The sequence below is a fragment of the Streptopelia decaocto genome (genome assembly GCF_964273445.1).
Source record: "Streptopelia decaocto genome assembly, chromosome: 23".
Lineage (NCBI taxonomy): Eukaryota > Metazoa > Chordata > Aves > Columbiformes > Columbidae > Streptopelia > Streptopelia decaocto.
The window spans coordinates 5,326,294-5,353,870 of NC_138678.1; the positions used below are offsets into that span (position 1 = coordinate 5,326,294).

Genomic DNA, 27,577 nt, shown 5'->3' on the forward strand with positions numbered 1-27,577 from the left:
GAGCTGCTGTTGTGTCCCTGTGACCAGAGCTGCTGTTCCATCCCTGTGACCAGAGCTGCTGTTGTGTTCCTGTGACCAGAGCTGCTGTTGTGTTCCTGTGACCAGAGCTGCTGTTCTGTTCCTGTGACCAGAGCTGCTGTTCTGTTCCTGTGACCAGAGCTGCTGTTCTGTTCCTGTGACCAGAGCTGCTGTTCTGTTCCTGTGACCAGAGCTGCTGTTGTGTTCCTGTGACCAGAGCTGCTGTTGTGTTCCTGTGACCAGAGCTGCTGTTCTGTTCCTGTGACCAGAGCTGCTGTTGTGTTCCTGTGACCAGAGCTGCTGTTCTGTTCCTGTGACCAGAGCTGCTGTTGTGTTCCTGTGACCAGAGCTGCTGTTGTGTTCCTGTGACCAGAGCTGCTGTTCTGTTCCTGTGACCAGAGCTGCTGTTGTGTTCCTGTGACCAGAGCTGCTGTTCTGTTCCTGTGACCAGAGCTGCTGTTCCATCCCTGTGACCAGAGCTGCTGTTCTGTCCCTGTGACCAGAGCTGCTGTTCTGTCCCTGTGACCAGAGCTGCTGTTGTGTCCCTGTGACCAGAGCTGCTGTTCCATCCCTGTGACCAGAGCTGCTGTTGTGTTCCTGTGACCAGAGCTGCTGTTCTGTTCCTGTGACCAGAGCTGCTGTTCTGTTCCTGTGACCAGAGCTGCTGTTCTGTTCCTGTGACCAGAGCTGCTGTTCCGTCCCTGTGACCAGAGCTGCTGTTGTGTTCCTGTGACCAGAGCTGCTGTTCCATCCCTGTGACCAGAGCTGCTGTTGTGTCCCTGTGACCAGAGCTGCTGTTCTGTTCCTGTGACCAGAGCTGCTGTTCCATCCCTGTGACCAGAGCTGCTGTTGTGTCCCTGTGACCAGAGCTGCTGTTCTGTCCTGGACTCATCGCTCCCCGTGTGCTGCACACCTGGCACTGGCGGAAAGTGCCTGGATTTCTCAGTACAGTCACTTAAGGAGCTTTTTCGTTGCTTTGCCTGCTGGTATCACAGCTTATTGGTAACACGGTAGGTGAGGACAGGTCAGCAGAGCGCAGCAGGAGGTTGGGTGGCACCCAGGGTCTGTGGTTTGAAGCATCGGTGGCTGGAACTGAGGGCAGGTTGAGGGGTCCCTGAGGCCCCGCGGGCAGAGCCGCGCTGGGAAGGGGCCGTTCCAGAGGAAGCCTTGTGCAAGGCCTGGTCTTTATTTACACCTGTTTGCTTCCTTAGCCTCAGTTCGGTTTTCTCCTCATCAGTCCGTGTTTGTGAATTCACCTCAGATTTTCTAATGGAAACGTGTCGCTGAGCAGCACCAACCTGAACTCCGGAATTTTCTGGGAATTGCTTTGCCGATCCGAGGCTGCTGTATCGTGTGTCAGTGAAGAGTGATTTTATTATTGAAAGAATGATTCCATTAGGTCAAACCAGATTGTAAAGATCCCTCTCCTGTGTTTTACTGCCTTTATTGAGTACCCAGCCATATGCCTCTTTAGTATCCATGTGCTGTTTGGTTTTATTAATGCTTGCATCTGCTGGTGATTTGAGCAAGGGCCAAAGGTTCAAAATGGAAACTCAAGGACCCTCTACAACTAAAAGATTTTATTAGCCATAAATCTATTATAAAGTGCATGTGTTGACAATAGGGAATAATACAATCAAAGCTGTCTCCCCAGCGCTGACAGCCCTGCTCTGCTGCAGGATCCACACGAATTAATCTGTCTTGTTAACTGGCCCAGAGTAAGTGCCTTTCAGGAGGAGAAAATACTTGAGCAAAATACAAAGAAACATCTGTGCTCTTACAAATACATCCCGCTTTCCACAGAGGCACTTGGATAAATAGCTGCTGCTCCGTTCCAGCGCGGGTCTCGCGGGCCGTGTGCGCGGTGGCATCACCGCTCTGGTGTGAGCGCTCTGGTGAGCGCACGGCACCGAGCAGCACCAGCCAAACTCCCCACTTTTCCGGGAACTGCTTTCCGATCCGAGGCTGCTGCATCGTGTGTCAGAAAGAGTGATTTTGACTCCATCAGGTCAAACCAGATGGTAAAGACCCGTCTCCTGGGGTGCGAGGTCGGTGTGCCGAGCTCTGCTCGGGCTCCCGCTCCCACCGCAGCGCCAGCCGAGCAGGAACCGGGGGTTCAAACCTTCCCGTCCTTTAGTTCCGTCCTTTTATTCCGGAACACCATCATTATGCTTTGTTATGTCTCCAGAACAAGCCCGTTGTTGTTCCTGCTGCTGGAGCCGTCCCCGCTCATTGCGGGGGCCGGGCTGGGCGGGCTCCGGAGATCCCGTCCAACCCAAACTGCTCTGCGGTTCTGACGGCTCTGGAGCTGCCGCCAGCACAGAAGCCAATGACAGAGGCGTCGATGCTTCCGAAGCGCAGCCGCGGGTGACCTCCTGCCGCAGCCCAGCTGGTCACTCGGCGGAGCATATGGAAGCAGTAAGTTCATAGTCTTTCTCCTTCTACCGTTTGTGCTGCGATTGCGCTCGAGAGAAAAGTATTTCATTGTCCGGTAGCAAAAACTGACGTTATCATCCTGCCTCCATCTGTCCATTAGCTCCCTAAAAATTACGCGAGACGGAAAACAACATTGTGAGCCTGTGGCAAATGATGGGTGGAAAATACACAGGTACCGCCCAGAGACTTTTCTGCAGAGACAGAAGTCCTGGCGCCCTGCCTGCGTCTGTTCCTGAGCGTGCACGTTAAATGTGGGAGTCTGTAATGTGATCGACCTCTGTGGCGCTGGACGGGGCTGCGGGCCCGGGCTTTGGGGTTCCAGGCGATAACCTGTTTTCTCTTGCTCAAAGCACTTTAGAAATAAAAGGAGAAATAATGAGAAATACGAACCTGGAAGTGTCCAGGGGGTTGGCGTGTGAAATTCGGAGTGTTAATGAGACTCCTCAGAGTTGTGCCGTGGGTGACTCTGCGAGGGTGAGAAAGCCGAGGACTTTTGGGGACAAGAGGAGAAGGGCCGGGTTGGCTGTGCAGGACAGCGGCTCTGGGCCGTGAGTGTTGTCAGATACGCCTTGTGTTGCAGTTACTCGATAAGCTTTCAGCCACCCACCGGCTCCTGCCTTAAGTGCTCTTTTGAGCAGGCCTGAGCAAGACAAGCCCTTTGTGTTTTGGAGCCACTTACTGCTGGGTTTCTCACGCCGGTGTTGCGGCTGGAAAATAAATGGTTTCTCTTCTGCAGAAACTTTGAAGCACTTTCAGCAATCTTCAATGGCAGAAGAGTTTTCAGGCTCTCGGTAGCTCCTCTTTCTAAACCTGCTCTCCCAGCGTCACTCTCGACATGCACCTGAAAGGATAACTAAGAATAGAATATTGACGTTTCTGTCGATATCTCAGAGGTGTTCGGAAGCCAATGAACCCGGCTTAGAAGTGAGCCCGTTGCTGCTATTGTGGACAGCAATTGAACACGCGTCTCAGCCAGACCTGAAAGCAAATGCTCCTTGTGCACGACCCACGTACCGTGCGCTGCGCCGGGCTCAGCGCTTCAGCTGGATCTACAGGTGTCCCTGCGGTCCTTGAGTGGGCCCAGGGAGGGGAGGGGGGTTGTCTCACTCCCTGGCTCCAGAAGCTCCCGGAGCTGTGGTCGGTCTGTTCCCGGAGCTGTGGTCGGTCAGTTCCCGGGGCTGTGGTCGGTCTGTTCCCGGGGCTGTGGTCGGTCTGTTCCCGGAGCTGTGGTCGGTCTGTTCCCGGGGCTGTGGTCGGTCTGTTCCCGGGGCTGTGGTCGGTCTGTTCCCGGAGCTGTGGTCGGTCAGTTCCCGGGGCTGTGGTCGGTCTGTTCCCGGAGCTGTGGTCGGTCTGTTCCTGGAGCTGTGGTCGGTCTGTTCCCGGGGCTGTGGTCGGTCTGTTCCCGGGGCTGTGGTCGGTCTGTTCCCGGGGCTGTGGTCGGTCTGTTCCCGGGGCTGTGGTCGGTCAGTTCCCGGGGCTGTGGTCGGTCTGTTCCCGGGGCTGTGGTCGGTCTGTTCCCGGGGCTGTGGTCGGTCTGTTCCTGGGGCTGTGGTCGGTCTGTTCCCGGGGCTGTGGTCGGTCTGTTCCCGGGGCTGTGGGTGGGCGGCTGGGGCGCAGCAGAGAAGAACTGAACTGGGCCGAACGGGCAGGTTTGCTGGTCGTGTTCCCGCCGTGCGGAGTGTCTGGCTCTCAGTGCTCATCAGCAGCGCTTCCCAGCCGCTCCGGCGCGGCCGCTGCCCCTGCAGGGTTCGGCCATTTTAAAATCACTATGCAGAAAAAGGAAAAAAACAAACAAAACCAAAAAACCAACAACAACTCAACTTTAACTTCCCACAAAACAAAGTAGAAATCACGCAGCATCTGGCAATTTCTGCTTTTAGGAGTGCTTCGGTTTTAACCCGTAGTATAAATGATGTGACGGTTCTTGAGAAGGAAAATGAAATGCAGGAGCAGGTGCCGTGAGCACGGTGTTTCACTTTCATCACTTTTCACGAGGGAAAAAAACCTTTTAACTAATAAATCAGCTCTCTGGGAAAAGGTTCCTAATTCTAAGTTGTGGAAGAAAGGGATGATCCCGTCTTGGATTTGAGTGGCTGTAAATACCCATTTACTTTCCCTGCTAAGTAATCATCGTACACAGTTCGGTTTGGAGGTTTGCAGAATCCACGTCCTTGCTGAATACCATGCAATATTGCTTTTTCCTGAGAGTTTCCAGGCAGATCTGTCCAATTTGGGTCAATGAGACAACACGGGTTCCGCATTCCCTGTCACTGCCCGCTGGTGCTGGTGCTGAGCCCTGTGACATTTTGCCGTTCCCGAGCTCGGCCTTGGGTCAGTACGTGGTCTCCGGAACGTTCCTGGTCCGGGGCCGCTCGCGCCCGCTCCCCGCGGGACGCGGAGCCCGGTGCGCGGACGTGGCGCCGGCATCGCGAGCGCGTCTCTTCAGAGATGAAAGTGCCCTGAGATCTCCGCATGAAAAATGCTTTATGAAGTTGTTGTTCTCTGGAGAGCTGTAGAATTGAGCGAGAGCCTTTCTGTGGAATTTGTAAAGCCAACTACAGCATTTAATGGCAAATTAAGTCTTTACTGCGGGACTCCATAGGCTGGTGTATTACCATTCCCAAAATGCTTGGAATAATCCATTTCTGTAAAAGCCTCAGGACACGAAGTGCGTGAAACCCCTCCAAATACAAAAATAGTCCAGGCTGTTCTCTTTTCATTTATTTTCCAGTAACAAAGGGCTCGTTTTCTCCTGCGCTGGCCCTCGGGCTCGTCCTCAGTCGCAGGAATCTGCTCCTGCTTTAGACAGTTGCCAAATTCCGTGGTCTCAGCAGGGTGTCCCGTGGGACCCCGGGTCCCGACAGCTGCTCCGGGGCCTTGGGCCGAGCTCCAGGAGTCAACGTTCTCCAAGGCCTCAATCTTTGTAGTGATTATCTACTGCAACTGCTTCATCTGGCCTTTGGAAATCAGTCTGGGGTGGGTTTTGTGTCTTTGAACGTAATTTGATGTAAAATTCATGGCTTGTCTGTAGAGGGTTCAGTCCTGCCCTGTGCACAGACAGGGTGAGTGGGGACATAAATCACTTGACCTTGATGTTCAGCAGCTGTTGGGGGCAGTTTTGGGTTTGCATCTGAGTACAAATTGGGATCACATCTGAGTATAAACTGGGATCGCATCCGAGTATAAACTGGGATCGCATCCGAGCATAAACTGGGACTGCATCTGCGCTTGTGGACACGAGGGTACGGGGAGCGAGGGGCAGGGCAGGCGGCGCAGAGCAGGCGGTGCCTGCAGGACGCAGGGACACCCTCCAGGAGGAACGTTTGGACACCCGAGGACACCCCAGAAACCTCAGTTAACCCCAGGGCTCTCTGGGCTCCATATCCAGCTACATTAAAGCAGTAGCCTTACCCGTAAACCTGAATTCACATTGAATTTACAGCCCATTTTGTGCACCAAGAAATTACAGCAGCTGCTCCCATCTGAGATACCGAACTGCACGTGGCTCGCAGCCATTTCTTGGTAGAAAATGTGCTTTATGCAGGATTCTAGCTAGGACAGCAAAAACAAGCCCAGGACCATGAGCAGGAGATAAGCAGAGAACACCCTTGCACCTTCTGATCCATATGGCTCAGGTTTCGGTTGAGTGACCCAAGAGCAAGGTGGATATAGATCTGAACTGAGAGCGGTGCTGCCCGGTGACTAACACGGGTACACCGTACCCAGCTGGCGGTTAGCAGAAGGTTGTTCTTCAGCTAATAGGGATTTCTTTTCACGAGTGTGGGATGCCAAGCGATGCTCAGTAAGTGTTCTGTCTGGCACGGGGAGCTCGCTGATGGTAAAACGCCATTTCCCGCACTCCTCGCTGCCCCACGGGAACGTGTTTGACGTGCGCCTGTGTCTCATCAGCCGTGGGCACCGCGGGTTCCAGGGGAGGCCGTGAAGCGGGTGCAGACTGCCCCTCTGCTTCGGCAGCTGAGTCTCAGGGCAGCGTTGAACAAGGTTCCGTAGCCGAGCCCTGGCCGGGCGGGGGTGGGACCGGGCCGGCTCCAGCAGCGATGGTGCCCGGCTCCGCAGCATCGCCCCAGCGGGCACCGGGCTGCTCTGCGCGCCCTGGGGGATGTGCAATCATTTCTCATCCTGAAAGTCTGCTTTTATGGCCTTCTTGGGGAACTAGGACCGCCTAACGTCCACTCCCTTCATAGCAAAGGGACAAGATAATATGTTCATCCCCAAGCCATCCAAGTGAAGGTGGAAGGTTGTTCAGATTTCTGTGCAAATGCCCCCAGCAAAGGTGCAGATGCCCAGCACGTGCTGCCGGGCCGCAAGAGCCACCTGAGCGATCTGTGACGGCCCCGGCGCAGCGCGGGAGGTGACATTGTCCCGAGCAGTAAATTCACGTGTGTCCGCTGCCAAACGGCGGAGAGAAACGTGCTGTAGGATGTGAAGCGCCTGGGCTGCGGCTGTGGCGGGCGAAGGGCTCTCGGTACTTGCTCTCTAGACCCGTCGTGCGCTCGGGGCGGCGCTGGGTGGCAGCTCTGCGGGTACTGTGGGTCACGTTGCCCCGGAGTCGCTGCAGCACGGCGTGGCCGCGGCACGAAGTTCCCCTCTTCCCTCCCTCTGCCAGCTCACTTACAGAGACTCAGTCATGTTCTCACTAGAGGCAGTTGAGCCACATTTGTTGCACAGTTTGTTTGCGAGCTTGGCATTTTTCATCATTTAATAACATGCAGCAAACGGCTTTTCGCACTCTTAAAGCAGCCCCATAAAGCACCGCAATGAGCTTTGGCAGTGATTTTACTCAGCACATTTATTGCATCAGTTGTTGAATAGAACTGTTTGTGCATCTTAATCAGAAACCTGCCCCCTGTTTTGTTTCCTCTAACACTGTAGAGGGGACCTGGGGACAAAAAGGACTTTTGGGGAAGATCCCAGTTGCTCCGAGTTCCAAAATCGTAGTTTTGTTGAAGTCACGAATCTCTGCTGGAGCTCTGACCCCTGTGTTTGAAGGTGGAGGGAACCCAGTTGTTCAGCAGGGGAACTCTTGTGTCCAGTTGGCCAACAGTGGGACGGAATCGGTGGTGGGAGCTGCTGTGAACCAGAGAGGGACGCCTGGTGCTGGGTGCTGTGGGCGCGGTTACCCCGTTCATGGAGCTCTGTCTGTCTGGAGGCACAGGCTGATACTCGGGGAGCGCGAGTTCCACCGTGGCAATAACCGTGGGGTGGCGGGCGCAGCGTCTCTGTCGCTCCTGGCTGGGTCCCAGCTGGAGCCGCCCGAGGGCGCTCCCAGGGCCACCCGCAGGGCAGAGCGCCCGCTCCTTGATCTGCCTCCCCGTGTTCTGAGCCCCGTGCGCGGGGTTTGCTGCACTGCAGCTCTGCCTGCTCCACCTGCACAGCGTGTCCCCGCCACCCTCGGCGCCGCTCGGTGTCACCGGCCGCGGAGCAGAGCTGCCCAGGGCCCAGGGCGAGCAGCACGAAGGAACCAGCTCGGTCCTTTCCTGCCCTCCATGAGTTACTACAGTTTGATGCATATTGTGAAGCTACAGCAGCACTTATTGGTAGGGGAGCCACAAAAATGATGAAAAGGTTCTGAGAATTGGGCCTGCGAGAGCCAGGCAGGCTCAGGCTGGAGGAAAGATGAGTGTACGGAGGCAGGAGCGCGGTTTGCAACTGGAGAGGAGGCTGTTGTGGGGCAAGTGGGGAGAAATTATCCTCATTAGTCACTGACAACAGCGTCAGAATTAATGGTCTGGGGCTGCGGCGGGGAAACTGCTGTTTAAGTGCTAGAGGAAACATTATAACTGAAAGCAAAACCGATGTATTTCAAGTGGGTAAAGAGCCCGTGTCATCCCCGGGCTGGAGACGTGGTGCTGGGCAGACCTGTGTCCTCCTGGAGAGCAGGAAACACCCAGCAGAGCTCGTCTCCCGCACAGAAGACACTGATGGAGCAGAGGACGTGTCCTCCCCTCTGCCGCCCGCCGGCGGTGCCGGTGCCAGCGCACGCGGACACGGACACGCTGCCCCGCGGGCGCCCAGCGCGATGGGACGCGGCCGCTCCCGCTGCCAAGCCAGAGCATCTCCCCGCTCGGGCTTCGCAGCCACGTTGCTCCTGCCGCTTTTCACCCGCGCTGCCCGGCTGCTTCTGCGTGCTGCCCGCTATTCGTTACTGCAGAACAAATCTCATTTAAAAGCAGCTCCTGCTGCTGAGTGCTGGCACGAGATGCTTGAGGCAGCCGCTCCCACGGGTGGTCAGCGTAACCCCCTCCCGGTCAAGAGCACGATCCCTGCGGCGTGCACGAGCCTCCTGGCAGCCCTGCGATGGCTCGAGATCCGGGCATTCAGCGTGTCCAGCCCAGCCGAGCTGCATTTGCAGCATCGTGCTCAGGGCTGGCTGGTTTTTTGGAGGAGTTCGGGGCCAGCAGCCAAAGAAGCTGGAATGCAAACGCCAGCCAGGCAGCAGCTCCTGCGATCCGACCAAGCAGAGCTGACAAACTTCATCTGTGGCTCTCGGCTCAGGACGGCGCGCTGCAAAGCGAGGGAAATCAGTGTCATTAGCGAGGAAACACAGCAGGAGGACTCGGGCCAGCTGGGATCTGAGCTCCTGGCTCTGAGGTTCGGCCCTGGCAGCAGAGCCCCATGGAACCTGAGTGCCAGACGGACACTTCGTACCTGTCTCCAAATCACAGCTGCACCTACACCAGGAAAAAGAAGCTGAGTCCCGCAAAGCATCCGCCTTTCCCTTGGAATAAGGAATTACGCCAGTATGAAGTATTTCTGTAAGGGAATGTGCTACTTGCGTAGTTATTAATTCATTACTGGTCATGGCCAAACTCCCTCCTGTACTAAGTCATCTCTTAAATGAGCCAAATGAAATTTATTAACACAGCATTGATCATTCGAGTCTTTTAGCATAAAGCAGAGCGGAACAGAACCAGCAGTAATCATTTTGTCTGGCTCTGGCTCGTGTCTGTGCCCAGAGCCCCGTGTTATGGTGGTGCTGGAGCTGCCTCCCAAACGTGTCAGAGCGGCTGGGAGGGGTTTTCTGGGGTTTGTTGTTTGAAGACAAAGTGAGTTTCCCTTTGGACTTGACCCAAAATGCCTCTGAAAACTGCACTGGAAAAACAGGAGCAAGCCCTTAAATAGCTGAGGACTGGTGGCCAGCAGGACAAAATGCTTATTTGGCCCATAGCACAGGTGTTGCCGTGTTGGCGCTGAAGGGGCCGGGGCATCCCGGGGCATCCCGGGCAGCGCCCGCGCCTGCTCCTGGAGGAGTCACCTCTTCTACAGAGAGGAGCGGGGGCTCCGGGAGCGGGGCCGGGGCTGGCACACAGCACTAGGCCAGGTCTTGCTGGGCTGGGCTCCGGCGCTGCCGAAGCCTCCACTAGAGGTTGCCCCAGTGTCACTTTTTTGGAAGGAAACGGCGCATCCCCAGAGGAAATTGTCTTAATCACCGTTTTGTACAATTAGACTCAGTCTTTCCGAAGCTCTGATCGTTTCTGTTTGCACAGCTAAGTTTGTTTCTGCTGGAGATAATTTAGCCTCTAGGCAGACGGGGTTTTCATGGAGTCTCTAATTCTGAATTCTGTGAATCAGAGAATCATGGAACGGTTTGTGCTGAAGGACCTTCCCAGCCCCCCAGTGCCCCCCTGCCATGACAGGGACATCGTCACCAGCTCAGGGTGCTCAGAGCCCCGTCCAGCCTGGCCTGGGGTGTCTCAGGGATGGTTCAGCCACCACCTCTCTGGGTACCTGGGCCAGGCTCTCACCACCCTCAGGGCAGCAATTCCTTCCCCATGGCCAGCCTGAATCTCCCTCTTAATTTAAAGCCATCAGCTCCCTATCAAAAATGGGACCTGCAAGCTGCTGGAGGAGTCTCGATCCACCGCTTGTTAGACATGATCCCATTCCTCTCCCCCGCGGGCTCCTGATGTTCCTCCTCACACGTGTTTCTGGTTCGCAGTATTTCATCAGATCGCTTTCCCAATAAGCGCATGTGAACTGACCGAGCTCCCCAGACACGGGCTGCTCAGGTTCTTATCGATGTCCCTGCAGTTTTTTTGACGAGCGTATGGAAGAAATTCAAGCTGTGCTGCTTAGTCTCAGAGACACGTAGGGCAAGTGGCTCCTGGTTTCGGTGCCTCCAACCCCACTTGCTGTGAGTGCTATTTGCAGAGATGCTTTAAAGCCAGAAATCAATGTGTAGTTACTGTTTACCATGAAAATGAACATTTCAGCCTCTCACACTAAAAGGGAAAGAAATTTTCTAGTCACCTGCCATTTAAATAGCATCTCGCACACAGTCACTAATTTAATGCAAATCTCATTCGGCCTCCTTGTATTTGTCATTTCGGTGCATTTTTGTGCTTGTAGTTTTTATGCTAATGATCCTGCTCCGTTGCTAACTAGGTCTTTATACCTATCATTTCAATGATACTGGTAATTACAGAGTTATGTGCGTGTCTGCGGGTGCTGTGGGTGCACTCAGCTCTCTTGTCACCTCTTTTCATCGCCGCCGGAGCCGTGAGCGCTCGCTGTCACCGTGACGGGGCTGTTTGCCGCGGCTTTCTGCAGCTCCGGTCTGATCAATGGAGAAAATTCCGCAGATGTTCCAGGTGACAATAAGCAGAACCCTGTGGGTTTGGGTAAAAACTGGAAAACCTGGGGTTGGAAAACGAGGACGCAAAGCCTCGCTCTGCCCTGTGATAAAACCGGCTTTTCTGTGGCCCGCGGTGCTGACACACCTGTGTCCAGGAGGAAAACACTGAGACCCTCAGGGATTCATTGCTCATGATCCATTTGGCCAGGGAATGGATGGACCTGTACAGAGGGAAGGGAGGAATAAATGGTCCTAATCCCCGCTTACAGGTGGAGAAAATAAGAGAAGAACGCAGAGAACCACAGTGAGAAAAGATGCGAGGCAGCCGAGATGATTGTTTGCAGAGGGAGACGAGGGAGACAGCGCCGTGTCCCGGCCGCCCCGCGCGCTCCAGCGCCCGCAGCCCCGGCAGCGCGGGGCGCGGGAGACGCTCAGAGCTCGGGCTGCGGCGTCGGGGACGCGCTGGGGAGCAGCGGCTGGGGAGCCCCCGGGAGAACACCCCCATTTCTGTGCTCTCAGGTCCTTCCTCGTCCCGCAGCCCACACAGCTTCGCTCAGCACCAGCAGCTGCTCCTTCTAGATAATTCCAGACTAATTCCTCGCTGTGGCACCAGAGACTCCCAGTCCCTGTTCACGCTGGAGTAACTGGAGACCAGCCCCGTTTCAGCAAAGCGCTCCAGCCAGGGCGCGGGATCTGGACCCTCTGGAGCGGCTGCGGGAGGACTCTGCAAGGGGCCTGCGGAACTCAGTGACAGCCTGAAATGAAACACGACACACAGTCATTTCCGAGCACGCCGAGGAGAGATTAACGTGCAGCCCTGGGAAAAAAAGAAAGTTTCATTTTGTCCTCGGTGCTCTTGACAGAGACTCGTCTGCAGCTCAGTGAAACGGCGGGGAGAGCCGAGCCGAGCTGACGGCTTCAGCCTCCTGTGGATCAGGCCGATGAAGAGCAGCCGCGAATGAGGATGACTCCCCTACCCTTCTGCTTTGATAGAGATAAGGCTGAAATACACTTGAGATGAGCAGGCGTCCGGGCGGCTGGAAGGTGACAGCAGAGGATGTGAGTGCAGCACGTGAACGGCAGCGTGGGAGGGTCATTGAGCGGAGCAGCAGGAGCGGCGGGCGGGGACAGGTCGGTCGTGCCAGGGGCGCAGAAACCTCGGGGTCCTGGCAGTGAGAACGCTGGCACGGAGCAGTCACTGTCCGCTCCGTGGAAACATTCAGCACTTGAAGCTAAACCAGGCACCTTCTGTACTTGCGCTGTACAAACACGTAAGGAGAGAGGCCAAACAAAGAGCTTAAATAGGCAAAACCGGGAAAACTGAGGCACAGAGCAGCAGGTGATTTAGTGCATTGGTTTAGAGCAGCATATCTTTTTCCTGCTTCTCAAGCCGATGCCTTATGCATGTGTTTGTCCTGGAGCGTGCTCTGCCACCCGGCAGTCCCACCGAGCCCTGGGGACACGGGAGCCCACAGAGCGAGCTGTGCCCAGGTCTGGAATGGGAGCGGGAGAGAGATTGAGACTCGGGATTGAGGACGAACTGGTCATTGGCCCCAGAAACAAAAAGCTCTGGTCCTTCAGAGCAGACCGGCCCTGCCCAGGGCACAGCTTTGCAGTTGAGCTCGATCTTGGTTTGGATCTTGCGCCCTGAGCCAAAGTTCCGGCAGCTCGTGAGCTGTCAGAGCCGCGTGTGCGTTCAGTGGTGTTGGAGTCCACCCGCGCGCTGGTGCGGCGTGCGAGGGGCCGACCTTTCGTCTGGGCTGGAAAGCAGCCAGGAGCCAGTGTTTGGGCTGATCTGCATGAGGTGTAGATAAGCGCCATCCACCCCGTTGAGTTCAGAGCAGGCACTGGATGGCGGTTCAGGCTCTGCAGAGGATCCCCCGCACTGAGGTCCGGTGACCCCCTCCGGCTCACAAACGTGTGGTCAGAACTGAATGGAAGAGAACAGGTAGAAAGAGAAGAGGATGGATTTTTTTGAGTGCCAAGAGAGGCAGATGATTACGGCTTCATTGAATTATTATATTCCCCAAAAGGTTAAAAAAGGAGCATCTTTAGAATACCTCCAAATCTTCCTTTCTTCTTTCTTTGAAGAGGAGACAAAGAAAGAAACTAAATACAAATGAAATTAAATCAAATGAGTTCCTGGACTGCTTAATGTGGTATTTTACCCCCATTTAAAATATCCCTCAGGAGACTACGCTGATTTAATAAGCCCAAGAGATGTTGCGGTGAAGACTGAACTGCCTTGATGAAAGCACAACTTGGCTGGGGCTGCATTAGTCTTGGAAACACGTTCCAGCTTCTTAAAAGGAGCCTTTTAATCCATTTTTGAAATGGAAAGAACAGGATCAGGCAGAAGACATTCATAAAGGGGAGAGAGGATCCATACACTTACACAGCGATGGTGTGGAAACGGCTCTGATCGTAACGTCTGTCGCAGGGAAGAGCAAACCGCGGCGGTTCACCTGGGGAGCTGGGTGTGAGACAGACGCCTGGAGCCAGAGGAAGGACCTTCGCTGAGTTCCAATGGTGTTCACAGCGTGTGCCCTTCGGCTCTTCCCACGCGCCCCAGGCCTGGCCCCACGGTGAGCGGATCCCGACGGGCTCCGAGCCGCCCGGGGCTCCGCGGCTTCCTCCGGCGCTGGACAGAGGGACCGGCCCGCGTTGGAGTCACGGTGCAGCCGCTGCGGGGCGCTTTCCTCCTTCCTGGCAGGAGAGCACAGACACCAGTCAGTACAAAGGCAGGTAAACCGGTACAACCACCTGAACCCCAGCCGGGTGCGTCTCAGGTGTACAATGACGGAGCAGCTCGCTCACAACAGGGCTTGCAGCCGTCAGGCTGTGCTGCTGTAATTAACACCACAGCTTCCCGACACAGCGAGGCTTTGAGGATGAGCTTTTGGAAAGGTTTGCCTTTGGCCGGCGGCAGTTTTACCCTAACACAACTCTAAACGGTGCTGGTTTGGAATGAAAACTGTCAGTTCTTTCCCAAAACAAGCCCGTCTGGCACTGGCCCCAGGCAGCGACACAGCAGAACAGCTTCTTTTCTGCCTGGTTTAGCTGGTGGTCACCAGTTGATCAGTTGCTCAGGTTCAGTTTGACCGTGTAATTTGTGGAGAATTGTTTGAATGGCTTAATGCGTTGTAAATCAAAAGAAGAAATTCTACTCTTGGTAATTAAAATGGAATGGGTAATTACTTTTCTCTGTCTGTAAGTTCAATTTCTGAAGGAGGAAAGAGAAAATGGAGCTTTCAGATGCCTTTATTCTCTTCACCATGAAGCAGCGTTCGCTCGCACCCACAGATCCCTGTGCGTGCTGTTTGTGTCTCCCCGGCAGGCTCAGCGTCCCTTTGAGAGCGAACCCCCCCAACGCGGGAAGGAGAGCGGGAGCGTGTGCGCGAACGCGCCGCTGCTCTCCCAATCTGTCTTCTACAGGTTTCTCCGAGCACTTGACAAGTTTTAAGATCAACAGCAAGAAGCACTAATGGGCAGGGAGCTCTTGTAAAGCATTTTTTAAATGTGGGACTTAAAATGTGCCCTGAAAGGCAAAAAATTACTTAAGTCACGTGGCTGCTGACCAGAGGGTGCAGGTTGGAAGCCTCAGACACCGAGCCCATACAGAGCAGCTCTTCCAGCTGCTCGTTCTCGACGTGTCAGCGACGCGTTTGACTGTGCTGGTGTCTCTATTCATTTGCGCATTCCCCGTAACCTCAGCCTGTCAAACCTGCGCCTGTTTGGCTGCTGTCAATCACGCCTCAGTTTCTGTTTCACTTGGCTCAAATCAGCGCGGTGTTCTGGCAGCGGGTGTTGGGAGAGCAGCTGTCGGAGCGGCGGGCGAGGGACACGCAGAGACCCGAGGGCGGCGGGGAGGAACGGGGTGTTCGTTACCCGTGAACATGGTGCGATGTTGTGCACGAGGTGTGATGAGCCAGGGGCTGCAGCGAGAGCGGCGCCGGGAGTTCAGGGTGACACAGAATCACAGGACCCTTGTGGCTGGAAAAGCCCCTCAAGATCATGGAGTCCACCCATAACCTGCCCTGTCCCTGCCCCGTGTCCCGAGAACCTCGTCTCCGTCTGCCCACCCCTCCACCTAAGAGATTACACATCTTTTTGGTTCAATGGCCAATTGCTTCTTTTTTACCCTGTTCCATTTCTTGTTTGACTACTTTTAAGGGAAATTTCAGAGCCTGTATGATCAATCCCAGCTACAGTTTTGTAGTGGAAACCACAAGTTTTACCCCAGAGTATTCTGCCCATTGCCCAGCGCTATGAGGAAAATCCCGCGGTGTGAATTGCGTGAGCTGAGTTCAGAAAGCAGGGTTGATCCGGCTCAGCTGGCGATCGGCTCCCGTCTCCGTGACGGTCCCGGTTGTTTTGTGCCCTGGCGCCCTGGCGATGGTTCCCCGTAGACAATCAGTTGGAAGACGAGGCTCTTGGTTCTGGTTGTTGGAGTTCTCAATGAGGCGCTTGGATTTGGAACATCTCACAGTGGAAACAAGCCAGATCAGATGCCAGAGCAGACACCAGGGAATTCTTTGTAACACTCATTTATTTGTTTTCTGCAAAAGAAGCAGATTGAGTGATACCAAAATGTTTGGTGAATCCATATTGATGTTACTGGAGTGTTTAGGGCCAACGTTTGCCTTGAATTGCCTGGGAACTGGCTGCTTTCATTTCAGCAAATGGAGCTGTTATCTTTCCGAACTCCTCAGCGCCCTCAGTCCCCCAGCCTTGACTATGATATTCTTTAGGTGCACAATTACCAGGGAGTCGCATACATAGTTTAAACAGAGACCTTCTGACTGTGCCTCGATGGGCCAGTGACATTTCCAAGGGGAATTCAGCTGCACGCCGGGTAGAGCTCCCACTGTTCTTTGACAAGCTTAATAAGACCTTTATTGTTTGCAGAAAAATGTGCTTTAGGGGAAACGCCTTCCAGAGTACCTGGGACTGTGGTGAAATGAGGATTAATAGTATGTATAGTTATAATCAGGAAGACGGGCTCAAGGTAGTTTGAGAAATAAGGTCCAGGACTCCAGCAACGCGAGCCTGGGTTCCTTTGCGGGGGGATGAAGGCTTTCGGAGTAACGAGGGGCTGGAGCCGGGGCAGTGACGGGAGACGCGGCGGTCGAGGCGGCGCTGGGCTCCGGCATCGGGCCCTGTGGTGCCGGTCCTTGCCCTGGCCGGAGCAGCTGCTGGTGGTCGTGTTAAACGTGTCCGTACAACTCACCCAACGGCACTGGGTGGACTCTGGAGAAGTACTTGGGATTTAAGATTTCAGAACCATGGGAAACTCTGATATTTCTGCCATCAAAAAAACCTACAAATAATAGAAATATGATCACAAACACAATAAAAAGCTCAAACTGGAAGATTTCAAAAGTAATGAAAATTCTGACCCTGTTATTTCGAAGCTGTTGAAGCTGCTCACTCCACTTCTGTTGAGTCATTTGTTTTGATGAAGTCAGGCCCGTTCGCATTGAGCCTTTTAACAGAGGCTTCGCATCTGAAATTGTACGTGTTTCCAACAATAAAGGGATCCTAGAGAAGGAAAGTTTAAAAGGAAACTAAAACAAAGCCAGAAAGTTGTAATGAGCCGTTCTTGTCTTTTCAAAGTATTTTGACATCTTTGAAACAAAATGAGAAAATGGAAACAAATGGTTTCAAAATTACATGCGTCAGAAGTGTAACCGCGATTGATGTGTCCCCGGGAAACGTTCAGATCGTGGTAAAACTGCTTTCTGATTAAAACTCTTCTGTCAAACCCCTTTAGACCAACACGAACACGGAGTTGTAAGGACAAGCTGGCCCGGGGGCTGACGTGACGGGAGGAACGATACAGCCGGTCACACACGCACAGGAGGTACCGTGGGCCAGCCGGAGCCGGTGTCAGAGCCGGGGGACAGGGAAGGAAGGGTCAGTGGCACCAAACGTCAGGAGGGGACCACGCTGGGCAAAAACCACAGAATCACTTGGGTTGGAAGAGACCCTCAAGATCATGGAGTCCAACCATAACCCATCCCCGGCACGGCCCCATGTCCTGAGACCCTCATCTCCATGTCCAACCCTCCAGGGCTGGTGACTCCAGCGCTGCCCTGGGCAGCCTGTTCAATGCCCCACAGCCCTTTGGGGAAGAAATTGTTCCTAAATCCAACCTCAACCTCCCCTGGCGCAACTCGAGGCCGTTTCCTCTGCTCCTGGCGCTGGTTCCTTGGAGCAGAACCCTTGATCCTCCCCATCTCGTGACCGTGGCACAGGAGGCTCTGGAGCCCGCGCACCGGGGGCGTCACCCGCTGCCACCACGGCAGCAGCTTCCCAAGGAGCCCATTATCTCTCCGAAATCTCCTCGGAAGGCGTTTTTGCCTGTGGATCAGAAGATTGAGCTAAATGCCTGGAGCTATTAGCAGACAATTAAAGCTAATGTTGCAGCCAGTGGAAAGATCCTGGTTAGTCACTTTACTCAATTTAAATCTGTGAAAATTTTCACAGTTCTAATCAAGGAATAAAAAGGAAAATACATATAGATGTATATATATAGCAGAGCATTAACTTTCATTGTCAAATCAAGTAAAAAATTGCTGAATGAGGTAAATATGAGGAGCAGCGTAATAGACTATTACCACAGTATAGCTTGTGGCTTTCATTTTCATTTGATACTCACACAGCCCTCGCCCCCACACAAATGCACTTAAGGAAAGAAAGCAGTAATGTCTGAGATGGATAAAATAATCAAGTAAAAAGCAAAAAAATCTGCAAAGTAGCAGGTTGTAGTGATTTTAGGCTGGGCATTGGTTGCAGGATTAATTTGTTGGATGTTCTTTCTTTTTCTGGAGAGAGAAGAGTCTCAAGAAGGAGAGAGACTAGAATGATAACAGGTAAATGTAAAAACTGGGGGATACTCGGGTAGATTGGTGAGAAGGAGCGTGTTGTGTGGTGGGAGGTCAGAAGGTGGCTGAGGGAATACTGGAGGGAAATGGAGACCCGTGTGCGGGGCTCACCTGCCCGAGGAGCGCTGCTGCCGTCGAGTGCCTTTCTTGGAGACGGTCATGGTCCTCGGGGGGGTGGACAGTGCTCTGGAAGTGCCAGTGGTGTTCTGTGTGTTTCCTATCATCAGCCACTCTGATTAATTTGCCTTCTCTAGCCTGACCTTTCCTTCCCTGCCACCACTGGCTTTTCAGGGAGTCTGTTTCTCAGCCGCTGTAAAGATGTTTTCCCATAACTCTATGTCAAGGAGCCCATCCCTTCTGCATCCTCCCGCACAGACCTCTGACATCCACTGCAACAGGGTGTCTGTAGCCAGAGCGTCACCCTCCTCACACGCATTGGAGGAAATGAGCAGCAAATGGCACACAGATGGGGCTTTCTTGTCCATCTCAGCCCGTGGGTGGCGAGGTGGAAGAGAAGAGCCGTGAGACACAGTCTGTACGGCGTGTCGGGGTCACCTCGTTCCCGAAACGTGCCAGGGCAGCGGGACGCAGGAGGTGTAATGTGCTCCCAGGTGTTTGGCAAAGCCGCAGGAGGGAGGGGTATTCAGTACACACCACTTCCTAACCAGCAAACTCACAGCTCATTTGAGATGATGCTGAAGGATAAAAAACCAACCAAACCTGTTCTTTGGTGTGGATATAATGCTAACGGTGCAGACAGCTTTGAAGGGAACATAGAGGAGAATACATGGGTGCGTTTCACCCTCTTCAGCAGACAGGAAAAGCGCACGGGGCTTTGTGGTGGGGAGGGAGATGGAGCGTCCTGCTGCCGTGGCCGCGGGACCGCGCTCCAGGGTTGACGGGGGCGCTGACTTGGCTGCTCTCGCCAGGCGTTTGAAGGGCAGGATGCGTCTATCCCGCATCTATTTTCCAGGTCAGTGACCTGCTGTTACATGCAGATGTGCCAAGGAAAAGGTCAGCGAAGGAGTAAGTACCGCAGGGCTCCCCGAGAAGGGGGGGGACCAGCTGAATGTCAGGGGAGACGAGCCGCGTGTTTTCCAGGCAGAAAGGCCTGAGAAATTATTCTTATTTACACCTCCAGGAACCGGTGCCAGACACGCAGATGATGGGATGGCTGGGCACAGAGGAGGGACGCATCGACCGGTGGCTCTTCAAAGCTGGGAATAGCAGAGGCCCATCAATCCAAGTCACCACGGAAGGGGAGTTATTGTCCTGCACACGCTCTCGCTCACACACACACGGAAACTCGCAATTGCTTTGCCAGTTTGGCTCCAGCCTCCCACTGACTCACAATCCAGCCACTCGATCATGTCTGAGGAAAGGCTGATGGTGCGTCCCACCAGCTTGATCAAACAAATGCTTCAGTCCCAGATAATCCCACCAACCCTTCTGTTCCTGCAATGCTGAGATCAGGCTGCTGAGCTCCCTCTGTAGTCGGTAGAGCAGGAGATGAGTTTCTCCAGGGGGTGACTGATCTTTTCCTAACAGAGATGCTTAAGATACTGTGGCTGAACTGCCCTTGACATGTGTGGGTTCCCCAGAGGCCCAGCTGGCCAGCTTAACATGGGCTTCTCATTCGAGAAAATCTCTTTTCCTGCTCTTTGCATTTCAGTGCTGCTGCAGGAAAAACAGATATAACTTTGGGGCTGCTGCAGTGGCTCTCTGGGGTACCAGGGATTCTTTGGGTAGGTCTCCATTGTCTTCTCTGTGTCTCTAGACCTTGTCCTAACACAGCACGATGGATGTTCCCTTTTCCCGTCCCTCTTTTTCTCCTCCGTTTGGATGACATTGATGTGAAGCTTGCTCAGTGTCACCACAGAGTTACAGGCTCTCCTCTAACATTTGGATCCACAACACCGTCACTGCTCCGGGCGTCCATCTGGGCAACGAGTCCCACTTACGCAGCATTGTGTGCCTGTTCTAAGGACACATGTCATTCCTGTCTTGAAGGGATATTATCCTCATAAAATAGCTTTTGAAATCAAGTGGTGGGACCGGAGTCACCAGGCCAGTGTGGAGCACTCCACTGACACCCCCCAAATCCACAAGCCACCGTATTTCGTTGATCTACCACAACATTTCACTGCCAGGGACCTGCAGACTCTATCAAAATGGGCTGTCTGAGCTACGACAGCCCCGAAGTGCTGCTGTCCAGTGGTGCCTCCATTGCCTTCTGCTGGGTGAGGGTCGTCTGTACCTGCTCGAGCCCTCGGGAGCCAGCGCGGTCCCTGGCCGGCGCAGGAGCCCGTCCTTGGCGGGGCAGCCGCGCTCCGCCGCCCGGACACGCGGCCCTTAGGATTTGCTGAGCAAGCCCTGTAAAAATTAACACGTCTTGCAGTAGGGGGTGATTAATGAACACAGCCAATGAAAAGGGGTGGAGGGGGAATAGATTCACTAAATTGACAGCATATAAAATGTTTGTTCCTGCCTGGAACAGCAAGGTTGGCAAACCCTGTCATGGGCCAGTAGCTTGGGTTAAGTGAGGAGGCCACGGACCCGTAAATTGTCCATCATCTCTATTCGGATGTACAGGCTCGTAGCCTCTCTGGTCCGGTGAGCCCAGTAATGAAAGACTTCAGAGCTGCCTGAGACGTAAGATCAAGTGCCCTGGTTGTTCTAGGGCTAAGATTTTAGATGAGGATTAATTTCGTTAATGACATTTCCAGTGCGTTCCTCTTCTCGCTCAAGGGTTATCGTGAGTGCTTTCTGCAGAAGTGAGAACCGTGAGGGACGTTCCAGAGAGACTTTTATCCCATGAGTAGAAACAGAATAACTGAACAAAGCAAGGGGTGTTTGTTATCGAATCATTTGGCTCAAAGAAAGATACAGCATCATGCAAAACTTGCCCAAAACATTTCGAAGTGCTATTTTTATCACATGGTTTTTTACTCAGGAAAGTTACAAAGGAGTCTGCTGAGGCGTGTTTTCCCTCTGCTGCCTATGGCTCGAGTGGCTGGAAACTCGGTCAAATCTTTCCCCCCCGTCTGAGGAGCCGGTATCTTGGCAGCGCGTGCGAGCGGGTCTGGCTGCTGCTAAGCTGGGGGGCTCAGCTGCTAATTTGCTGCTGCTGAGTGTTTTACAGTCATGAGGAAACACTGTCAATGTGAGTCCTCAGCGCTGCCTGCACCCCCTGCACCCCTGCATCCCTGTACCCCTGCATCCCTGCACCCCTGCATCCCTGCACCCCTGCATCCCTGCACCCCTGCATCCTTGCATCCCTGCACCCTGCATCCCTCCACCCCTCCACCCCAGCCCCCCTGCATCCCACCGCCATCCCGTGTGCTGGAGCGCAGCTGGTGCTGGTCCTGGCCAGGCCGGAGGTTGTGCTGCTCCTTCCCATCCCCACGCTGGATGCTGGTGCTGCCGTCTGACGTTTTGTGCATGTGCACTGTGGTGCTGAGGCCTGATAATGGTGCCAGGGACAAAAAATTCAGCAAGTAACCCCCCCGATGATGAGATGTCTTCCAGCAAGCAGATCCTTCCTTGGCCCCCGAGGACGGGCGCTGCTGTCGCAGCCCATGCGCCGTCCCGTCCCGTCCCTGCTGGCGCCGGCGGGCAGCGCAGCGCCCGCGGGAGGACGGTGCTCAGGCCCAGGGACCGTCCCCTTCCATCGCTTATTGCCAGCGACTCCTCATTCATTAGGTCTGACATCTGCTATTGATACCAATTATGATAATGAAAGAAACACTTTGCTGGCTGTGGCTGGCGATCTGTCCGCAGTCTCGCTGGAGGCTGGTCGATGGTGGTGGTGGCACAGGGGAGATGTTTAGGTGGTTGTGTTGGATTAGGGGAGCAGCGGGATCTAAAGATCTCACTGCTGTCTGTGTTAGGAGCCCTGCGAGGGGGCAGGCGGGACGGAGACGTGCTGGACGGGCACCTGCACAAGGAGCTCCGAGGAAACCGTTGGAGGTCTGTGCTGTCACTGGTGCTGGTGACAGCGGGGGACACAGACCCCGCGGCTGGCCAGGGCGTCCCTTGGGTGTCCTGCAGGGCTGTGCAGAGCAGCGGGTCATTTATCATCGCTGGGAGGGGCTGCACAGACTGCGGGGCGGCGCTTTGGTTCCTCCAGAGATGCTCAGCCGTCTCCTACAGTATATAAATGAAAGGATTAGGACGGGTCCCGAGCCATGGAGGGGTTATGAAGCTCCTTCCGTGTCCAGTCGAGGCCCTTGTGGGTTCTCAGTTACCGTCTGACATTTCATAAGCTGCTTTCGTTTGAGAGACAATTCTGAGTGATTTCCCATGAGCATGGGGCAGCGTGGGGAGTCACCGGGTTCTGGTGTTCTGGAAATGTCTCGGAACATTCTAAAAAAAATGTCTGTAATTTCAAGCTTGTAACTTGCTGTAAAACTCTCCTGTCCTCAAGACTTCACTGTTGTTTTAAAGTTCTTGTGACCTTTATTTTCTCTCTTTAGTTTCCTGAGCAATAAAACTGTAAGGAGCAATATGGGATTTGGGGGCTTTTCTTTCTCTCCCCGCTGGAGCCAGGATGGTGTTTGAAGCCGCAAGGTGAACGGAGCGAGGTTTGAGCTGGAGAGACGCGGCAGCAGCGCTGGAACCGGCTGATAGCACAACGAGCACTCGGTTATTAGGAGGCACAAATCACTCTAAAAGATTAAGTACTGAAAATAATAACCATGCAAACCTTGACGGAGGGATGTCAGAGGCAAAGGTCCTTAACTGGCTGCTGGGATTTGGGCTACAAGTGACTGGGGAATTATCTTTCTCTTTTTAAGCGAAGCAAAGCTGTCTGGTTGTCTGGCGGAGGCTGTGCTGCGCACGGGCTGGCTGCTGCTGACTGTTCCTAGCGCCGGCGTTAGTTCACTGCTCCAGTGGGTCCAAAACAATTATTCTTCCTTGCAATTCTTCTGTTTTATTGTATTTATGCATTTGGCCTTTCCGCAGTGCCCTTGCTCTCTGTCTGAACATCAGTTAGGAAATGCAGGAGATAAATGAAGCGTATTTAATCTCACAAACTGCCTGTGTGTGCTCATCGGGTGAGGTGGGAGTGGATCAGGTATCCGGACAGAAGGAGCGTCTTCCAGTGCCCGGCACACCCAGCAAACCCCGTCGCTCTGCCGCGCGGGAAGAGAGCTGAGGTGGCACAAATCAGTGCCGTGCACTCCGGTTCCTGAGGTTTCCTCTTCGCTATGAAATTGTAGCAAATGCCATGAATTTCCAGGGCATGAGTTGCTCTATAGGGACTCTCACCACCGTTAGACCAAGTTTGGTGCTTTCAGGGCAGAATAAGCAGCCAAAAGTTACGCTAAAACACATCAAAAACAACTGCACGGAAAGACCATTAATGTAAAGTTCAGCCCTTCCCATTCCCTTGTATCAGCTGCAAGGACAGGTGAGTTACATCCGCGCTGCTCTGCTCCTAAATACGGCTGTTTACACAACGATTTAATGCAGTTTAGCTAATCCACTCTAAATCCCCAACCTCAATTAATTGCAATTATTAACTAGCAGATTACATTTCTCGGCACCTCCTGTGGAGATGAACCTTGCACGAAAAATCCGCCAACGGCGTCAGGTTTGTTCTGCAAATGACAAACGAGAACTTGGGGGTTTGACCAAAAGAATCGTCCCGAACCTGCTGCAGGTGTGGGTGAGTAATGAGCTCGTGCTCTGCTCGCTGGGATTCCATCCCCTTCCATTGCACCCGAGCTGCTGTTCCTGCCCCACGAAAGGCGTTTTCCATGCTGGTGACAGCACGCTGACATTTTCATTCGCCATAAATTCATCTGGGGGTTTAATAAGACCTGACATCTCACTCCTGCTAACAATGTGTCATTAGCTGTCATTACAAGTCAAAAATAATCATTATTTTTCTTGAAAGCATAGACATGAACAATATAATTGTAATTTAATTCTCATTTTTCATTTTGTTATGCTCGAAGCTTAATCATTTGAATTTAAAAAATTACTTTTTGTTCACTTCTCATTTAGTCCCATATTTTACTGATAAGGAGACAGGAGAAAATAGAGAAAAGAAATAGAGACCTCAGAAGGTCTTTGGTTTGTTTCAGTGCAAATCCATTTCAATCTAAATCTGGTTTTGCTTGTTTGGATTGACTGAAAGTGGCCCAGACGCTGCCATGAAATATTGAAACACACGGATTGCTACAAATATTCTTTCTTCTAAGAATGCACATACTGTTTGTAATTCTGTTTTCATTGGCAAATCCTTCAACTCAAAGGAACTCGCCAGCTCCAGAGCGGCCCGTGTGTGGTAGTTACACGTTCATCTACCATTTCATGCTGTTCAAATGTGTGTCAATACTTTATAGAACAAATAAAAGAGGCAGAAGTGTTTGCCCCGGTGCAAACAGGGAGCCTGGGGATTTAGAGCAGAGTTTGATTCTGTCCCTGTTGTAGAGCACGTCCAGTGTTCCCGCGGTCTCTGGGGTCACCTCTGGAGCGGTGCTGGCGCACTCAGAGGATGCTCCACGTCGGTGGTTCCAGCACTGAGCAGCTCTGCTCTCCTCTCCCCGCCACAGGGACGCAGCTGCAGCCGTTCTCCAGGTACCTTGTTCTTCCTCACTCATCCTTCTTGTCTCAACTTCCGCATGGAAAAATGTAAAACGTCTGAAAAATGCTGTTTGGGGAGGAAAAGAAATCGATGTATGAGACCTTGACCCGGCAGCCTTCAAAAGAGGTGAAAGGCTCCAGGACCAGGAGGGTTTGGCGTGTTAGCTGAGATCTGCAGCTGATCTCCGCAGCTCCTCCATGAGTTTCATGCATAATGCAGCAGCAGTTTTGATTGAAGCCAGAGAAAGTGCTGACAGAATGTAGTGTCAGGCATCTGGGGAGATGTCCAATTAATTATTGTAATTGACATCCACACCAGATGTCTGATATATGACGGTCTCTTTGTTGATAAAAGGTTTCGGTAATTCTGTTTGAACAGCACTTTCACAACGTTTTCCATTTAGGTCACGGGGAAAAAAGTCTGATGTATTTTTTCCAGGAGATTGAATTCAGTGGGGCAGCGGCGTTCAGTCCTCGCGCCCCCGCTCCCAACAGCCCTCGGAGTGCAGGGTGGGGGGCGACGGAAAGCGCCCGTCAAGGGCCCAGCGCCGCCAGAGGCACCGAGCGGGAGCGCAGCATCCGCCAGCGGTGCTCCCTGGGGTCACAAAGACGAGCAGCTCATCTGACATCGGTAACATAATAATAATAATAATAATAATAATAATAATAATAATAATAATAATAATAAACTGCAAACCTCGATCAGAGCGCCATTCTCAAGTGGAAAGCCAATACGTTAGTTTATCAAAGAAGGTCAGCAGCTTTTGAGTTCTTTCAAGTCACTGTAGCACTCGGGAGCAGCTCGTGCTGAGAAGGGACAAAGCACCCGGTAACCGGGCCCTTTTGGCCCCAAATCCAAACCAGCGCTCAGCCCAGCAAGCTGTAGCAGTGAGGAGAGCCTGCCGGGCTCCCTGCCTTCGCAATCCGCGGCCCTGCCGTCTTTGCTTTGCGTTTTGGCTCGGGCCTGCTGGGAAAAGGTCTGTGTGGCACGCTCGCTCTGGATAGGAGCAGGAGGCACAAACCCCTCACAAAATCCACTTGTATGAGCTTTCCAGAGTATCTGATGGGTCTCGGGTGTTCCATTTCAGAAGATGAAGACCTTGCCTTAGGACAGGGCTGTGGCAGCCAGGCCTCTGCACTGCTGGAGCTTCATCGCCGATTAACACGCTTCGGTAACAAAAACTCATCTTTGGCACGTGGTTGCTTCGTCACACCAGCCAGCTGCCTCGCTGCCTGGCAGCGCTGAGGAGTCACAGGGTCATTTGGGTTGGAAGGGACCCTTAAGATCGAGTCCAACCATGACCCAACTCCAGCACTAGACAAATTTTTTTCCAACAATCTAGGGGAATTTGACCTAAACTTGGTGCAGGGCGCAGTCAGACGAGTGCTTCCAATATATTCGGAGGCACTTAAGAAGTTACCTGCTTTCAGCTCCAAATTGCAGCTGCCGTAGCTGGGCCGTTGTCTCTGACTCATCCCTGTGGTGCAAAGTATGACACATTGACTTAAATTGCCTGGTAAAGTTCCTTATCTAGAAGTAACCCGATTCCCGGTATTTTGGTGCCCAAGCAGCAGACAGGCTCTGGTGGTCCCTGCAGAGCCCACAGGTGCCACTCGGCAGCCCCCACGCCCCGTGTCCCGCAGGTGCGGGGTTTGCGGGTGCCCACCCTCGCACGACACCTGCGCTGAGGCCACCGCAGCGGAGATTGGGCGCTCGGCGGGGCTGCGTTGTACCTGACTGCAGGCGTCTGCAATTCAAATGTCTTGTCTTAGCAGGTTGTAGCGAGTCCATTTAGAGTTACTGAACAGAGATTTATGGTTATTATGCTGTATAGTTACAGATGATGTCCCACATTCTGTGTAGGAGTTAAGTGCCTTGATACCTTTGCGTGTTTATCCCTAAGGCTTTGCATCTCCTCTGGAAATAGGACACGGGTATCTGTGTTACCTAAGCCAGGACACGCGGAGCACGGGACACGCAGAGCACAGGGAGCACAGGACACGCGGAGCACAGGGAGCACAGGACACGCGGAGCATGGGACACGCGGAGCACAGGACACACAGAGCACCATTATCCTGTCTGGCTGGAGACAGAAGTCACTTTTCTTCTTTCCTTTTCCTTCATTTTGGGAGGGAATTGGGTGGTTTACTGTACAAATGAAGGTCTGTCTGCCATGGGAGATTCAGAAAAGCTCATCAAGATTAATTCTTAAAATGGATAAATGAAAGCACATTAAACAACCTATGTAGACACACTCATTTGGAATTAAAGGGTCCATAATTAAGTTTTACTTAATTCACTTTTGAAGTGACTTGAGCCAAATTGAATTAAAGCCACTTTAATTTTAAATGAAAGTATCCAGACCTGTGTTTAATGTAATTTAACTAATCCACTTGCAATTCACACCACTAGTTAATTTTGGATTAATTTCCCCTTGTAAGCAAACTCTGAAGCAAACAGCAGGAACACAACTTTGTTTTCCCTTTTCCAGAACTTCTGTTCCCCCAAAGGCGCCTCTGCCCTGCGCAGCCCATCCCTGCGCCAGAGCCCCGGGGCTGCAGCCGAGGGCACAGCTCAGCTGGGGTTCGGCTCCCGAGCTGCCATCCGTGAACCAGAGCGTCCTTCCTTCGTGCCGGCACTGGCTCGGGACCGGTGACGTGGTCCAAACCGCCCCAGCAGTTCCGATACAGCACTTACTGGAAAGCCCCTTTCCTTGCCAGAACAGTGCTTCTGGTTGGATGTCAGTACTCATTGCCAAGTTGTGCTGCCTTTAGATGTTGTTCATATACTTATCAAAGTCATTTTCCCCCGAGCTTTCCATCAGATAGCCCTGTGCTGAGCAAACAGGAGGAGACACTCCTTAAGTCCTCAATTACATTTCTTTTCTCCTCTTCAATTCCAGCACAGACAAGAGGTGATAATACTGAATCTTTCAAATATTTGATATACGAAGAGAAGAGCTTGTTAGAACGAGACCAATTAATGCATTTTTAATCCACATTTAAACACATGCAAAGATCCTGAATACTAATGCCGTCATTTAAA

The 27,577-nt window shown here is 53.0% G+C and overlaps 2 long non-coding RNA genes across 2 annotated transcripts in view; one reads left to right on the forward strand and one right to left on the reverse strand.

The window, feature by feature from the left end:
- The first annotated feature begins 969 nt into the window (after positions 1–969).
- LOC309449382 overlaps positions 970–27,577 on the forward strand; it is a 73,453-nt gene continuing 46,845 nt past the window's right edge. The window contains exon 1 of the long non-coding RNA XR_014185951.1: positions 970–2,436. This is a non-coding gene — a long non-coding RNA (uncharacterized lncRNA). The remainder of the gene's footprint in view (positions 2,437–27,577) is intronic.
- Positions 1,584–3,724, reverse strand: LOC309449383. The gene is made up of 2 exons (XR_014185952.1): positions 2,845–3,724; positions 1,584–2,558 (listed from the first exon to the last, which is right to left on the reverse strand). It is a non-coding gene; the product is annotated as an uncharacterized lncRNA (long non-coding RNA).